Below are 10,000 nucleotides of genomic sequence, written 5' to 3'. Positions count from 1 at the left end.
AGGTGCTGTAAGCTTTTAGGTTTCCTTCTCTACTTATATAATGCACTGGCGGTTATAGTGGCTGATCTTTAAATAGCCCTCTCTTTGCAGCCTAGTACTTTTGGAATATTTCAGTAATTATCTAAGAGTTTTGCATAAATAAAAAAAAAATAAAAAAAAGAGTCAATGCCCAGTCTTAGAAAACCGAAACAGGTTTGGGCCTGTTTAGTAGTTTTGGAACTTTTCACTAATTGTCTAATAACCTAGCAAAAAAAAAAAAAAAAAAAGAGTCAATGCCCAGTCTTAGAAAACCGAAACAGGTTTGGGCCTGGTTAGTACTTTTGAAAATTTTCACTAATTGTCTAATAATCTTGCAAAAAAAAAAAAAAAAAAAGAGTCAATGCCCAGTCTTAGAAAACCGAAACAGGTCTGGGCCTGTTTAGTAGTTTTGGAACTTTTCACTAATTGTCTAATAATCTAGCAAAAAAAAAAAAGAAAAAAAGAGTCAATGCCCAGTCTTAGAAAACCGAAACAGGTTTGGGCCTGGTTAGTACTTTTGAAAATTTTCACTAATTGTCTAATAATCTTGCAAAAAAAAAAAAAAAAAAAAGAGTCAATGCCCAGTCTTAGAAAACCGAAACAGGTTTGGGCCAGGTTAGTACTTTTGGAAATTTTCAGTAATTATGTAATAAATTTGCAAAATTTTTTTTAAATAAATAAAGAGTCAATGCCCAATCTCAGAATCTAAGCAGGTTTGGGCCCAGTTAGTACTTGGATGGGAGACTACCTGGAAATACCGATTATAGTGGCTGATCTTTAAATAGCCCTCTCTTTGCAGCCTCGTTCGCTTACGGCCATACCAGCATGGCTATGCCCGATCTCGTCTGATCTCGGAAGCTAAGCAGGTTTGGGCCTGGTTAGTACTTGGATGGGAGACCGCCTTGGAATACCAGGTGCTGTAAGCTTTTAGGTTTCCTTCTCTACGTATATAATGCACTGGCAGTTATAGTGGCTGATCTTTAAATAGCCCTCTCTTTGCAGCCTCCTTCGCTTACGGCCATACCAGCCTGGCTATGCCCGATCTCGTCTGATCTCGGAAGCTAAGCAGGTTTGGGCCTGGTTAGTACTTGGATGGGAGACCGCCTGGGAATACCAGGTGCTGTAAGCTTTTAGGTTTCCTTCTCTACTTATATAATGCACTGGCGGTTATAGTGGCTGATCTTTAAATAGCCCTCTCTTTGCAGCCTAGTACTTTTGGAATATTTCAGTAATTATCTAAGAGTTTTGCATAAATAAAAAAAAAATAAAAAAAAGAGTCAATGCCCAGTCTTAGAAAACCGAAACAGGTTTGGGCCTGTTTAGTAGTTTTGGAACTTTTCACTAATTGTCTAATAACCTAGCAAAAAAAAAAAAAAAAAAAGAGTCAATGCCCAGTCTTAGAAAACCGAAACAGGTTTGGGCCTGGTTAGTACTTTTGAAAATTTTCACTAATTGTCTAATAATCTTGCAAAAAAAAAAAAAAAAAAAGAGTCAATGCCCAGTCTTAGAAAACCGAAACAGGTCTGGGCCTGTTTAGTAGTTTTGGAACTTTTCACTAATTGTCTAATAATCTAGCAAAAAAAAAAAAGAAAAAAAGAGTCAATGCCCAGTCTTAGAAAACCGAAACAGGTTTGGGCCTGGTTAGTACTTTTGAAAATTTTCACTAATTGTCTAATAATCTTGCAAAAAAAAAAAAAAAAAAAAGAGTCAATGCCCAGTCTTAGAAAACCGAAACAGGTTTGGGCCAGGTTAGTACTTTTGGAAATTTTCAGTAATTATGTAATAAATTTGCAAAATTTTTTTTAAATAAATAAAGAGTCAATGCCCAATCTCAGAATCTAAGCAGGTTTGGGCCCAGTTAGTACTTGGATGGGAGACTACCTGGAAATACCGATTATAGTGGCTGATCTTTAAATAGCCCTCTCTTTGCAGCCTCGTTCGCTTACGGCCATACCAGCATGGCTATGCCCGATCTCGTCTGATCTCGGAAGCTAAGCAGGTTTGGGCCTGGTTAGTACTTGGATGGGAGACCGCCTTGGAATACCAGGTGCTGTAAGCTTTTAGGTTTCCTTCTCTACGTATATAATGCACTGGCAGTTATAGTGGCTGATCTTTAAATAGCCCTCTCTTTGCAGCCTCCTTCGCTTACGGCCATACCAGCCTGGCTATGCCCGATCTCGTCTGATCTCGGAAGCTAAGCAGGTTTGGGCCTGGTTAGTACTTGGATGGGAGACCGCCTGGGAATACCAGGTGCTGTAAGCTTTTAGGTTTCCTTCTCTACTTATATAATGCACTGGCGGTTATAGTGGCTGATCTTTAAATAGCCCTCTCTTTGCAGCCTAGTACTTTTGGAATATTTCAGTAATTATCTAAGAGTTTTGCATAAATAAAAAAAAAATAAAAAAAAGAGTCAATGCCCAGTCTTAGAAAACCGAAACAGGTTTGGGCCTGTTTAGTAGTTTTGGAACTTTTCACTAATTGTCTAATAACCTAGCAAAAAAAAAAAAAAAAAAAGAGTCAATGCCCAGTCTTAGAAAACCGAAACAGGTTTGGGCCTGGTTAGTACTTTTGAAAATTTTCACTAATTGTCTAATAATCTTGCAAAAAAAAAAAAAAAAAAAGAGTCAATGCCCAGTCTTAGAAAACCGAAACAGGTCTGGGCCTGTTTAGTAGTTTTGGAACTTTTCACTAATTGTCTAATAATCTAGCAAAAAAAAAAAAGAAAAAAAGAGTCAATGCCCAGTCTTAGAAAACCGAAACAGGTTTGGGCCTGGTTAGTACTTTTGAAAATTTTCACTAATTGTCTAATAATCTTGCAAAAAAAAAAAAAAAAAAAAGAGTCAATGCCCAGTCTTAGAAAACCGAAACAGGTTTGGGCCAGGTTAGTACTTTTGGAAATTTTCAGTAATTATGTAATAAATTTGCAAAAATTTTTTTAAATAAATAAAGAGTCAATGCCCAATCTCAGAATCTAAGCAGGTTTGGGCCCAGTTAGTACTTGGATGGGAGACTACCTGGAAATACCGATTATAGTGGCTGATCTTTAAATAGCCCTCTCTTTGCAGCCTCGTTCGCTTACGGCCATACCAGCATGGCTATGCCCGATCTCGTCTGATCTCGGAAGCTAAGCAGGTTTGGGCCTGGTTAGTACTTGGATGGGAGACCGCCTTGGAATACCAGGTGCTGTAAGCTTTTAGGTTTCCTTCTCTACGTATATAATGCACTGGCAGTTATAGTGGCTGATCTTTAAATAGCCCTCTCTTTGCAGCCTCCTTTGCTTACGGCCATACCAGCCTGGCTATGCCCGATCTCGTCTGATCTCGGAAGCTAAGCAGGTTTGGGCCTGGTTAGTACTTGGATGGGAGACCGCCTGGGAATACCAGGTGCTGTAAGCTTTTAGGTTTCCTTCTCTACTTATATAATGCACTGGCGGTTATAGTGGCTGATCTTTAAATAGCCCTCTCTTTGCAGCCCAGTACTTTTGGAATTTTTCAGTAATTATCTAAGAGTTTTGCATAAATAAAAAAAAAAAAAAAAAAAAAGAGTCAATGCCCAGTCTTAGAAAACCGAAACAGGTTTGGGCCTGTTTAGTAGTTTTGGAACTTTTCATTAATTGTCTAATAATCTAGCAAAAAAAAAAAAAAAAAAAAAAAAAAGAGTCAATGCCCAGTCTTAGAAAACCGAAACAGGTTTGGGCCTGGTTAGTACTTTTGGAAATTTTCAGTAATTATGTAATAAATTTGCAAAAAAAAAAATTAAATAAATAAAGAGTCAATGCCCAATCTCAGAATCTAAGCAGGTTTGGGCCCAGTTAGTACTTGGATGGGAGACTGCTTGGAAATACCGATTATAGTGGCTGATCTTTAAATAGCCCTCTCTTTGCAGCCTCCTTCGCTTACGGCCATACCAGCCTGGCTATGCCCGATCTCGTCTGATCTCGGAAGCTAAGCAGGTTTGGGCCTGGTTAGTACTTGGATGGGAGACCGCCTGGGAATACCAGGTGCTGTAAGCTTTTAGGTTTCCTTCTCTACTTATATAATGCACTGGCGGTTATAGTGGCTGATCTTTAAATAGCCCTCTCTTTGCAGCCCAGTACTTTTGGAATTTTTCAGTAATTATCTAAGAGTTTTGCATAAATAAAAAAAAAAAAAAAAAAAAAGAGTCAATGCCCAGTCTTAGAAAACCGAAACAGGTTTGGGCCTGTTTAGTAGTTTTGGAACTTTTCATTAATTGTCTAATAATCTAGCAAAAAAAAAAAAAAAAAAAAAAAAAAGAGTCAATGCCCAGTCTTAGAAAACCGAAACAGGTTTGGGCCTGGTTAGTACTTTTGGAAATTTTCAGTAATTATGTAATAAATTTGCAAAAAAAAAAATTAAATAAATAAAGAGTCAATGCCCAATCTCAGAATCTAAGCAGGTTTGGGCCCAGTTAGTACTTGGATGGGAGACTGCTTGGAAATACCGATTATAGTGGCTGATCTTTAAATAGCCCTCTCTTTGCAGCCTCCTTCGCTTACGGCCATACCAACCTGAGGGCGCTAGAGAGCTAGTGAGAAACAGGAAGTGAGGTGGCTATAGAAGGGTGAAGAAGGTTCACCCAAAATTGTTTGTGTTTTTTTTTTTTTTGTTTTGTTTTTTGGTTATTTGAGTCTTAATAATTGTTTTTGTTTAAATTTTTGGTTATTTTTGTTACTTGTCCTCCCAACAGCATAGCTGTTTGGGAGGGATCATTTTGTTTTTTGTTTTTTGTTGTTTTTTTTTCGTTTTTTGTTTTATTTATTTTTGAAAAATGGATGGAACTACGGCAACAGACATGGACTTGGCACGAGGAACACGGCGGCAAATGACAAACGGACTGGAAAAAACTCAACGAGAAAAGGATGGACCTGAAAGGAGATTTAAAAGAACCTACACCAAAGAAGCTACAGTAGTAGTGGATTTGACTGAAGTGCACGAAGGAAAAGCAGAAGACATAATACAAGCGCTGAAAGATAAGTTGGATGTGACAAAAATATTAGCTGTAAGACCCAAAATGATGAAGGAGTACGAAATTACGTTTGAAAAGGAAGAAGATATTGAAAATCTGAGCGAAGGATTGATGATTAAAGGAAAACTATGTGAAATTAAGAAATTGAATAACAGAGAATTTGTTGTCTCTTTCATGCATCTGCCCGCTTACCTGGATGATGCAGAGATTCTACAGAAGCTGGAGGGATGGGGGGTAACTCCTGTCTCTCAGATAAGAAGAAGATTTTATACCGGCACCAACATAGAAGATGGAACGAGGTTCCTTAAGGTACAGTTCCCAAAAGAAGTGGCCTCCTTGCCCTACAGTACTCGAATTAAAATGAAAGATGGTCCACAATACTATAGAGTGATACATAGCAAGCAGGTGAGAACCTGCAGGTTGTGTATGAGCCCTGATCATGTGATGAAGGACTGTCCAGACTTTAAATGTTTTAAATGCTCGGAAACAGGCCACTTCGCGAGGGACTGTAAGGTGGTGATGTGTCCAGACTGCAATTGTGTACTGGACAAATGCGAGTGCTGGTATGGAGACCAGCAAAATGGAGAAGAGAGGGGGAGTGGGCAGATGCATGAGACAGACAATGAAGAGGAGCAAAGGGAAGACACCGGAGAAATGCAAAGAGAGGACAATGTAAGCAAGGACAATGAAAATGAGATTGAAAAGACTGAGTTAACACAGGACATTGTGGAAATGGAGGTACAGATGGAGTTAAATGAGGTTGGAAAAGCAGAAACGGAAGAGCCAGAAGAGACTGAATGGATCGGTGAGACGGACAGAAATAACAAAGACAGTGAAAACATGGGCGGAGACAGCACTGCAAGTACATCCAATAAAAGAAGAAGAAAAGTTAAGGTAATACCCAATTTAGAAAAAGCTAAAAATAAAATGTGTAAACAAAGTAATGAGGTGAAACAAGACTGTGGAAGAAGTGCAAAAGAGGGGGAGGAAGTAGGATAACGAAATTATGATGCTAAAGTTTGTCTTTTTATCTTTTTTAATTGTGTTGAAAATTGTTACTTTTAATGCAAGAGGGTTAATCAATGGTGTGAAATTTGAAAAAGTCAAGGAACTGTGCAGGGATGAAGATGTGATTTTATTGCAAGAAACAAACTGGAAAGAGAGTGTAATGGAGGATTTTAAAAAAAGATGGGAAGGGGAATTATTTTTTAATAATGCTGAGGGAAAAATAGGAGGAGGAGTTGCGATGTTAATAAGAAACGATAGAGGTATCAGGTCAAAGCAAATGTATAATGACACAAAAGGAAAATGCATGGCTGTAGAAATTAAGATGGATGAAGATGATTTTATTTTAGTAAACGTACATGCTCCAAATGAAGAAATAGAAAAGAAAAAATATTTTAATGTAATAGCTGAATTAATGGAAAAATGGAAGAGGGTAATAATTGCGGGGGATTTTAACACTGTTTTTAGTAAAATGGATATGGCTAACGGAATGGTTTTTAAATCGGATGGGGGAAGAAAGGAGTTAATTTCATTGATGGAGGAGAAGAACATGATTGATGTGTGGAGAGAAAGAAATGGGAAAAAGAGGGAATTTACAAGAAGACAGCTGGTAGGGAATTTTATGTGTCAAACTAGAATAGACTACTTTTTAAGTACTAGGAATTTGGAATGTTTTATTGATGGAGTGTTTTATAAAGAAACGACTTTAAGTGATCACAAAATGGTGCAAATGAGAATGGATTTTAAAAAGGAAATGAGGGGACCAGGGGTATGGATTTTAAACACTGAAGTTTTAAAGGAAGAGAGTTTTAAAAAAGAGATAGAAAATAAATTAGATGAGGGGAAAAAAGACTTGATGTACATAGAAGATAAAAGGCAATGGTGGGAAAACATGAAATATGACATAAAGAAATATGTAATGAATTACTGTAAATTGTTACAAAAGGTAAAAAGAACAAAGGAACAAGAAATAAGAAAGACGTTAAGAGAGGAGTTAAATAAAAATGAAGTAAACGTGCAAAGAGTAATTGAAGTGGAGGAAAAGTTGAGGAAAATCGAAGAAGGAAAATATAAAGGGGCAACGTTAAGAAGTAAAGCTAAATATACAGTAGAAGGGGAAAAATGTAGTAGATTCTTTTTTAACCTTGAGAAAAGCAGGGCGAAGGCGGGAATAATTAAAGAACTTAGGAATAAGGAAGGACAAGTTGTTTTAAGCACAGAGGGAATTTTAAAGGAAATAAGCACATATTATGAAGAACTTTTTAGATCAGAGGAAGGGGATGAGGAAAAAAGGAACATTTTGTTACAACAGATAACACGAAAAGTCGGTGAGGGAGATAAAAAGGAATGTGATAAGGGAATAACAACTGAGGAAATTATACAAGCAATAAATCAGCTAAGTGTGAAGAAAAGCCCAGGAATAGATGGTATTGGAAGTGAGTTTTATAAGGTTTTTAAAGAAAAAGTAAGCCCGATTTTAAAAGAAGTCTATGAAGAGGTTTTTAAAAAAGAAAGAGTACACCCAAGAATGGGCTTAGGCTTAATGAAAATAATCTACAAGAGAAAAGGAGACAAAGCGGAACTGAGGAATTTTAGGCCCATTACAATGTTAAACACAGATTTTAAAATTTTAGCCAGGGTTTTAGCGAACAGATTAAAAAATATTATGCCAAACATAATAGAGACTAACCAGGCATATGGAGTAAAGGGGAGGGACATAGCAGATATCACGAGTAGCATAAGAGATATAATGGGGTACATAAAAGAAAAAGGAAAGGAGGCATATATAATAAGCATGGATTTCGAGAAGGCTTTTGACAGAGTGGAGCATGGGTTTTTATTGGCGGTTTTAAAACAATTTGGTTTTGGAGAGAATTTTATAAAATGGATCTCAGTTTTATACAGCGATATTTTAACAAAAGTTAAATGTAATGGTTTTTTAACGGAACCTTTTAAAGTTTTAAGGTCTATAAGACAAGGGTGTCCACTGTCAGCGAAGTTATATTCTTTGGTGGCTGAACCATTAGGGCTTTTAATAAACAGAGAGAAAAAAATAAAGGGAATAAAACTAGAAGAAAAAGAGGAACTGACTAAAATATTCCAGTATGCGGATGATACCACAATTATTGTTGAAAATATAGAAAGTGTTAAAGAAGTAATGGAAAAAATGAAATGCTATTGTGAGGGATCAGGTGCAAAAATAAATGAAGAAAAAACAGTATATATGAAGTTCGGAAGGTCAGAGGTTTTAACGGGGGTTGTTAAATTCCTAGAGGTACAAGAAATGAGGATTTTAGGAGCGGGGTTAGCAAAGAATGAGAAGGAAACTGTTGATAATATGTGGGATGAGACATTGGGAGGGATGGATAGGAGACTGATTTTTTGGAGAAACAGGTTTTTAAGTTTGAAAGGAAAAATTTTAATTGTAAACATGTTAATGTTATCAAAAATGTGGTACAAATTACATGTGATGCCATTGCCAAACTGGGTTTTTAAGAGAATAAAAAAGAGTATTTTAGAATTTTTATGGGAAAAAAAGCCTCCAAGGATAGCGTACAATACGCTGATAGGAAAACCAGAAGAGGGAGGGATGGGTTTAGTCGATGTGGAACAGAAGATGAAAAGCATGAGGGTAAAAGTGGTTAAGAAATATTTGGATGATAAGAAGAGAGATGAATGGAAGAAATTGATGGGTTTTTTATTTAAATAAATGTGGGAATTTTAACCTTGGGGAAAACATTTTATGGATGAAGTTGAAAAGTTGGATGATGGAGGGGATACCACAGTTTTATAAAGAGGTTTTAAATGCTTGGAGGCTTTTTTTAACAGAGGTGGATTTTAATCCGGAGGGGAGGGAAGCGATTTTAAATCAGCCTCTGTTTTTAAATGACAAAATAAAGATACACGAGCGAGATATCTATTTTAAGAAGTGGCTAAAAGTGGGGATCGTAAAAGTGAGAGATGTTTTATGGGAGGTGAAAGAGGGATTTTTACCACTCCAAGTGATTAAAGATGCAATGGAGGAGGAGAAGGAGGATTTTAATGTCATGGTTTTAAAAAAACAGTATGAAGATGTCAAGAAAGCAATCCCAAGGCAATGGCTAGATGAGATTAAAAAGAAGGGAGAACGAGAAAATAAAATGTTGGTGTTTTTAAAATTTAAAGAAAAGAGGGTGGATTTTAATTTGTGTACTGTGAAAATGTTCTATGAGTTTTTTATAAATAGAGTTTTTAAAAAACCTGTTGCCAACCAGATTTGGTTAAGGCATTTTAATGAAATCGAAGAAAAAGACATTTGGAAGAATAGAACATGGAAATGGTTGGATGTAGATTTAGAATGTTTAGACTATTTTATCAGACAAAATGTGATCTATACAGAAATGAGATTGTGTATAATGCAGAAGGCAACAAATGCTCAATGTAAAGTCTGTAAAAAAGAAGATGAAGGTATTTTACATTTGTTTTTATTATGTGGAAAACTTAACCCATTTTTTAATGAACTGAAAGAAATTGTCAAAGAATTAAGAGAAAATGAAGAGGTTACTGACTGGAAAAGGTTTTTTATGCTGGGAATGACAGAGAACAAAGAAAATAAGAAACTTGTGAATTTGTTTTTAATCTTGGCAAAAAAAGCAATATTGAAAAGGAGAAATGTAGCCAGAAACAGAGATTGTATTTTAAACTTATGGGTGCTTTTTAAACAAATGGTTGAAAGTTATGTAGAAATGTTATACAATTATTTTAAATTGGAAAACCAGATATATATATACCAGGTGCTGTAAGCTTTTAGGTTTCCTTCTCTACTTATATAATGCACTGGCGGTTATAGTGGCTGATCTTTAAATAGCCCTCTCTTTGCAGCCCAGTACTTTTGGAATTTTTCAGTAATTATCTAAGAGTTTTGCATAAATAAAAAAAAAAAAAAAAAAAAAAGAGTCAATGCCCAGTCTTAGAAAACCGAAACAGGTTTGGGCCTGTTTAGTAGTTTTGG

At 36.2% G+C, this 10,000-nt stretch overlaps 8 non-coding genes across 8 annotated transcripts in view; all 8 read left to right on the top strand.

Annotated features, from left to right (window-relative positions):
• The window catches only part of LOC132135170 (5S ribosomal RNA), a 119-nt gene extending 105 nt beyond the window's left edge, over positions 1-14 (top strand). The window contains exon 1 of the ribosomal RNA XR_009430128.1: positions 1-14. This exon is cut by the window's left edge and continues 105 nt beyond it. This is a non-coding gene — a ribosomal RNA (5S ribosomal RNA).
• Positions 15-825: 811 nt separating this feature from the next.
• LOC132135982 (5S ribosomal RNA) lies at positions 826-944 on the top strand. The gene has a single exon (XR_009430892.1). It is a non-coding gene; the product is annotated as a 5S ribosomal RNA (ribosomal RNA).
• Positions 945-1,028: 84 nt separating this feature from the next.
• On the top strand, positions 1,029-1,147 carry LOC132135158 (5S ribosomal RNA). Its single transcript, XR_009430117.1, has one exon. It is a non-coding gene; the product is annotated as a 5S ribosomal RNA (ribosomal RNA).
• An 811-nt stretch (positions 1,148-1,958) lies between these two features.
• Positions 1,959-2,077, top strand: LOC132135981 (5S ribosomal RNA). The gene has a single exon (XR_009430891.1). It is a non-coding gene; the product is annotated as a 5S ribosomal RNA (ribosomal RNA).
• An 84-nt stretch (positions 2,078-2,161) lies between these two features.
• LOC132135147 (5S ribosomal RNA) lies at positions 2,162-2,280 on the top strand. The gene has a single exon (XR_009430106.1). It is a non-coding gene; the product is annotated as a 5S ribosomal RNA (ribosomal RNA).
• Positions 2,281-3,091: 811 nt separating this feature from the next.
• On the top strand, positions 3,092-3,210 carry LOC132135979 (5S ribosomal RNA). Its single transcript, XR_009430890.1, has one exon. It is a non-coding gene; the product is annotated as a 5S ribosomal RNA (ribosomal RNA).
• Positions 3,211-3,294: 84 nt separating this feature from the next.
• Positions 3,295-3,413, top strand: LOC132135135 (5S ribosomal RNA). The gene has a single exon (XR_009430095.1). It is a non-coding gene; the product is annotated as a 5S ribosomal RNA (ribosomal RNA).
• Positions 3,414-3,911: 498 nt separating this feature from the next.
• On the top strand, positions 3,912-4,030 carry LOC132135123 (5S ribosomal RNA). The gene has a single exon (XR_009430084.1). It is a non-coding gene; the product is annotated as a 5S ribosomal RNA (ribosomal RNA).
• Positions 4,031-10,000: the final 5,970 nt, after the last annotated feature.

Source organism: Carassius carassius, unplaced genomic scaffold (assembly GCF_963082965.1).
Source record: "Carassius carassius unplaced genomic scaffold, fCarCar2.1 SCAFFOLD_60, whole genome shotgun sequence".
In the NCBI taxonomy this organism is placed as follows: Eukaryota; Metazoa; Chordata; class Actinopteri; order Cypriniformes; family Cyprinidae; genus Carassius; species Carassius carassius.
The sequence above is the reverse complement of the archived record's forward strand: the minus strand, read 5'-3'. Positions and strand labels throughout refer to the sequence as shown.